The 6,673-nt window shown below is 41.0% G+C and overlaps 1 long non-coding RNA gene across 1 annotated transcript; it reads left to right on the forward strand.

Moving 5' to 3' along the window:
* Positions 1-1,441: 1,441 nt before the first annotated feature.
* On the forward strand, positions 1,442-4,748 carry LOC135287456 (uncharacterized). The gene is made up of 3 exons (XR_010351143.1): positions 1,442-1,503; positions 4,214-4,377; positions 4,486-4,748. It is a non-coding gene; the product is annotated as an uncharacterized LOC135287456 (long non-coding RNA).
* Positions 4,749-6,673: the final 1,925 nt, after the last annotated feature.

Here is a 6,673-nt window from a genome sequence, read left to right on the forward strand (position 1 = left end):
CTAATGTACATAAACTGTGAGGCTGAACATTTGGGTATTTTGTAGTGATTTGCCTTTTTCCCTTCGACTTAATAATAGACTTCCAGCCATGTATGCTGAAGATTTTCCCACTGTTTCACTAGGGAAGAGTTATTCTTAAAAGATAGGATAAAAACCTCACTCTTATTTATAGTCTTCTGTTCCTACTGCTGCAGACAGAAATGGTGTGGGGAGCTCGGGGAGATACTGGATAACAATGACTTGGTTTTTGAATGTCTCTTTTTCCTTCCTGGGTATTTTTGTTTCAGTGAAAGTGTCTCTTAAAAAAGACAGATTTTGATAGGAAGCTTAATAAATATGCACTGGAACTTGCTCTAAATAGTTCATCTGAGGCATGCTTGATAGTGCCTATACACACCACCCATACACTGTTTCAAATACAAGCAGTAGGTAGCATTAGCTCCTGATGCTCCTAACTCCACCAGAAGTTAAAATTTTAGTCCTTTGCAAGAACACAGTGTCAGAAAACGACCTGTTAGTGCTGTTAGGTGAGCCAAAATGCTGAATCTGGTTTATTGAATACTCGGTGTATTGAAAATTTCCTAGTCAGAGCACACTGACAGGCTGGAAAGTTGTGTTAATATCTTAATACCTCAGGGCATTTATAAAGTTAATCTTTTGACATTATTATTTGCTTTTTGGTTCAACTTCACAATCAATTTTTTTCTCTTTTAAAAGTTCAGTTTATGACTGTCACTTAATTGATGATAACTACAAATTATACTAGCTGCAAAGCAATAAATAAAAGGAATGCAAATAGTATAATTTGGGACATGGTAATCTTAGTAGCCTGAGTCATGAATTTCATCATCTGCTGCAGTTAGTATAATTTTATGATTCATAAATCTATTCATTTCTTTTTTTAGTGTGTCATCAGATAAACAGCTCTACAGTAAAGTGGCAGAATTGTCTTGTCTCACCCCAGTTGTAGGAGAAAAAGTAGGTCTGATTGCTCTTATGTATGCATAGTAAATATGTCCCTCTGACCTCTTAAATCTGCAAAACAGCTTCCTGTGCTTCAGTGTAGCACTAGCTCATTAAGGCATTCAGATTATCAAATGCCCACTACCTCTACCTAAAACTTATAGTTTGTACAAATTGTTTAGAAATGCACTTGTTCATTCACTGAAGGTGACCTTCCACTATGGATCAGTGCACAGACACTTGCAGAGTGATCCTGGGCTGACTTAAGCAGGAAGCCATCAGCATTTGCTTAATGTTAAGTCAGTGCTACTGCAGAAGTACTGTCAGGCCCTCAAATAGCTGATGGCTCTAATTTAATTACAGAAAATGTGCTTTTCTGTTACTCTCTGTTGATTCACTTACAATTTAAAATCCTTAAGTGGTGTGATGTGTTTTGGAATGTCCCCTCTTTCCAGGTGCCATGCCAGCCACAGTATCTGCCACCGACTAAACCTGAAGTATGAAAAGCCCTACAGAAAGGATCAATCTTTAGATAGATAGGTAGGTAGAGACACACTATTAAATCAGAACTTGCCTTAATTTATGAGAATAAATTTGCTCTAGTAATGTTGCTTTTTCAGGAACCAGTGGCAAGAAGAAATAACTTGTGAGGCATATAAATATATGAACAGCATCTTCGAACCCATGGTCATTCACTATAAAATCAGCATCCGCAGTTCACAGAATCACACAGTTGATGAGGTTGGACAGGACCACATCTGATCATCTAGTCCAACCTCCCTGCTCAAGCAGGATCTTCCAAGAGCACAGAGCACAGGATTGTGTCCAGATGGCTCTTGAATATCTCCAGGGTGGGAGACTCTCTGGGCAACCTGTTCCAGTGCTCGATTACCTGCACAATAAACAAGTTCTTCATATTCAGGTGTAGCTTCCTGTGCATTGTTTCTGCTCATTGTCTCTCGTCCTATTTTTCAGCACCACTGAAGCCACCCTGGCTCCATCCTCTTGCCATGTCCTTTCAGATGCTGATAGTCACTGATGTATAAATAAGCTCATGCTGAGGCAAATGCCACAAAAGCTGAAAGTGCTGGGACATTGGCTCGTGGCACTGTCTTGGCCAATTAATGACACAATCACAGTGTGACACAAAGAGACAGCACTTTTCACTGACCCAAAGCCTGGGTTTTAGAAATGCTTGCCAGGGTCCCTCTCTGCCATGTGTCTGTCCATGTTAAGGACAGCTGAAACTATCCTGCCCTGGCACGCATGCAGGTGTGCATTTTGGTAGCTGTATTTAGATTCCTCTGCGACTGTGGCTTTCTGGTTTTCAATTAATTCACCTACATCTCTGTCTGTGGGGCTCTGTGAAAAGTAGTTCAATTGTGCCACTGGAAAAGATGTGTTAATTTTGGAATGGTCCGGGAACTATCAGCCACTCTACAATATCTCCAAATTTTTCATTGTTTTTACAAATCTTAGTAGGACAACTCACTTCCATTTGTATAAGTTGCTTGCAAGGGCATGTCACTTCTAAAGAATATGCAAAATCATGTGTTTTGTAGCCTAAAAACCAGATTAAATTTGCTTTATCAAGTTAAATACCAAACAGTTTCAGTATAAACAATTGGAGAAGACAGAATTTTTTAAGACTTAAAATGTTTCATGACTTCATTCATTCATTCATTCATGACTTCAATGCAATGTTCTCTCATTTCAGTAAAATAACAGAGAAACTCTTTTTGGCCAAGATACCTTTTCCAGATTTCATCATCAGTGATCAAGGAAGAATAAAAGCTCACCAGAGATAGTTTAGAGAGGAGTACAAGAAAGTCAAATGTCTGCAAACTTGGATCTATGGGCTAGAAAAAAGACTTAGGTAAAGAGCAGGTTTAATTCTTCAAAGAGGCAGGAATCTAGAACAGGGCCTGAACAAATTGTAGTTGCTGTTCCTATGTCTTTCTGGATTGAAAAAATGGATTGAATTTTACAGGAAAGGAAGTTAAAGTTAGATGTGGCTGCAAAGTGAGAATAGGTTTAGATCAGATATTATGAAGAAATTCCTTACTCTGAGGGTGGAAGAGGTTACCCAGATAAATTGTGGATGTCCCCATCCCTGGAAGTGTTCAAGGCCAGGTTGGATGGGGCTCTGGGCAACCTGGTCTAGTGAAAGCTAGTGGGGGTTTCAACTAGATCATCTTTAAGGTCCTTTCCAGCCCAAATCACTCTATGACTCAATGATATTAGCAGGAAAACTCCCATTCTAATTCAGCATAATTAAACTCTGGAATATATGGCTTTGTAGTGAGATGAGGTATCTGTCTGGCAGCGTGTCACAGAGCTGTATAGTTACTATTGAGTGGGGGCTGGGCTGGAGAACTATTTTCTCTTCTACTTGGCTCTGTCTTTTGAGTTTTTTTAATGTATCACTTTGCCTTAAGCCATCACTATTAGGTAGGTTGGCTTCAGCAAGAAATAAAAAAGTGTGAACTTGAAGTACCTTGAAGTAGGTAAATTAAAAAGAGGAAACCTGTGTCATAAACTCTCTCTTGCAGATGGTAGGGAGCAGAGACCTGGGTTAACTGCATGCAATTGAGGTGTGTCGGCCCAAGGAAGCTCAAAAGTGGCTGACATTTTTCCTTTATTGGAAGCTGCACACGAGTTGCTTTGTACCAAAGGCAACCTGACATTTGCAGAGACCTGCAGCACTCAAATTAATAGGTTCTACTTGCAAGGATGACTTCAACAAAGACTTTCTCCATTATAAGGTCTTGTTCAGTACATCTCTAAATCAGTTTTAAAAGTTTTTAATCTATTTTATGCAAAGGCCTGATGTCCTTAGCTGGCTGTCAAATCCATTGCTGCAAGCAGCAACTCTCTTTTGTGGCCAGAATGTTACTGGTAAATGATCAGCAAGAGACTGAACTTTGTTTGGATACAGGGCTGAAAATACCCACAAGTGCCTCATCCTGTTGGGCAACATTCTATTTAGAGTATGCTGCCTATATGTCTTTCACAGGGGAAGACTTGCCAGGTAAGACACTGCCCTCTGGTAAATTGTCATCAGGGTGGGCAGGAAACTGCATTTACATCAATATTTGTATGGGGCCCAACTGCCCCCCAAATATCTGCTGTAAATGGAACTGACTTTGTCCCTTGAGAGAGTTTGCCAGAATCTTCCAGGCTGTTTTTATGCCTCTTCTTTTTTTACAAACAGTACCCGACTAAAGAAATAGTGTATCTTTCTATACAGGTCACAATTTGCTGTTGATTTCCCTTTACTGTGCTTGTTTGGCATATCTGCTGCAGAGGTACTTACATTGATCCAGTCACAGCTGCCTTCAGACAGAGAAAGAAGCAGCAGAAGGAGTGGAACTTCTGAGAAATACACCTCCTGCTTTTGTTCAGCTGTTCCCGGTAGGAGTAATATTAATAATATTACTCAAGTATGATGCAAGCAGACTTGTTTTTTAAAGGGAGCAAAGTGTTCCAGACCATTAACTCATACTGTATTTTTGCTAACAGCCTGTTTCTCATGAAAACTGAAGATCAGAGACTGAGAGGGAATCCTGAACCAGGAGAAGGTGAGGAAACCCACCTCACTCTTTGCAAGGTTGGAAGGGGTAGCAGGAGATTGTCTAGTCCCGTCTCCTGTGCAAAGCAGGATCAACAACAGCAGGCTGCTCTGGACCATGATCAGTTTGGGGTAAATATCTCCTAAGATGCAGACTTCAAATGTCACCACGCAGTTTGTTCCATTATTTGATCAACTTGATAATAAAACCCTCCCTTTTTCTTGCGTTTAAATGGAATTTCTTGTATTTTAGTTTGTGCCTTCTGTGTCCTTTCATTAAGAGTTTGGTTCACTTAGTTTTACACTCTCTTACCTGATATTTATATACTTTGCTAAGAGCAGCCCTGACCCTTCCAGTTTTCAGGCTGTCAGCTCTCCACCTCTCCAGGTGTGGCAAATCCCTCCTCCTCCATGTAGCATCTTCAATAATCTTTGTTTCATTTTCTCCAGTATGTCCATGTCCCTTTTGTAGCTGTGAGCCCAGAACTGGACCTTGTGGTCCAGAGGACTCACCAGTGCTGAGTGAAAGAGAAGGATCCCCTCTCTCGACCTGCTGGTCATTGGCACATGCAGACACTTCCCCTCTGCCCCAGTAAAGGGAAGAGGCCTCCTGAGATTTCTTGGAGGAGGAGTTTGGATGGATTGCTGTGTACCTGCTGAGCTGAGCAGATGTGCAAATACTTTGAATGTGTTTGTGATCTTGGTGACTGATGGAGGAAAGTTTGAATCTGAAAATACTTGGTGTAGTTTAACTGGAAGGAAAACCTTTTCTTACTTGAATGACAAAGGACTGCTGAGGTGATCAACTCTGTTGCAGACATGTTCAGCAGCTAATTTGGGGATCATGATGACAGTTTCCTGGACTGGGAAAACCCCAAGCAAGCTGAAGGACCCACCAGGAGCTGGCAGCTTGTGTTGGCATGTCATGGAGGGGAACAGGAGTAAGGATGACCACGCCACTCCAGAAAGGGCAGCCCTGGCTCTTTGCGGTTTCATCTTGGTGTCTGAAATATTAACAGGGCCATACATGCTAATATAATTAATGAGCTCTGACACATGAAAACAGCCCAATCCCCCTATGGCAGCTTAGTGGTGATGCTCCTGCTCTCCACTGCTGGATGGTGAATAGCAGAAACAGGGTCTGGTTGATACAGGTTGAGAATCTTGCCTGAAGTGAAGCATCACCAGTGTTTCTTTGGTGTCTAGTCTGTAATTTCGTATTCTGAAGAACACCAAGTCATTGGAGGGCAGATGGGAAGTAGGGGCAGGGTAGAATGACCTGGGAAACTTGGTACTAGGCAAGGGTCATTTCTGTCATGTATTGCTGCCAGCTAAGTTCCACTAGGTATTGAACCATTGTTCAGCCAAGGTCTTGCTGAGGATTAAGTATTCCTGTTCTCCAGACAGGGAAGGGAGAAGATTTGAGTACTCCTATCCACCATAAATTCAACCTAGGAGGTAATGCAGAGTGGGAAGTGTACTCTCCAGCTGTGACCACTGAGAGATACAGCAGGATGCTCTTTACCTTGTGCAGAGTCTTGGGCCCTGTGGCTGGTGTGTGAGATGATCAAAGCCTTCATGTTCTCATTCTCTTCCACATGTCATCAATGTTGCAGATGCCTTCCTAGGCAGTCTTGTGCTGGGTCTAATTATTATGGGTTGGAAGGCCAACATTAGAAGTGCTTTGGATGTTGATAATCAGACTTCTAGGCTGCAATTGCTTTGAAAACAGTAAAGGAATAAGAGCTGACTCCTGTTAAAGCAGCTGTCCTTGAAAAGAAACCATCTGAATCTTCATGTAAGTCTCTTGGCTAAGAGTATGCTTGAGGTACCTGATACTTATTAACCTTCCTTGTATGATAAAGTATAGGTATTTTGATTCCAATATCTTATTATTTATTTTAAAAAGCATGGGTTTTTTTGTAGTATATGGTCAATCAAACTCACTGACAGACCAATCATCTCATGACACTTTAATTGTTCTCATTTCATTATGAAAATAAAGAGCTCTGTGCAAAATCTCCCGCTATAAGGAAGGGCACACACATGTAATTATAGGATGCTTTTGGAGTTTGAAAAAAAAAGGAAATTAAATGACTAATACATTTTGCTGGTAGAATTGACAGCTGTAACAAACCT

This window comes from Passer domesticus, chromosome 1 (genome assembly GCF_036417665.1).
Source record: "Passer domesticus isolate bPasDom1 chromosome 1, bPasDom1.hap1, whole genome shotgun sequence".
Lineage (NCBI taxonomy): Eukaryota > Metazoa > Chordata > Aves > Passeriformes > Passeridae > Passer > Passer domesticus.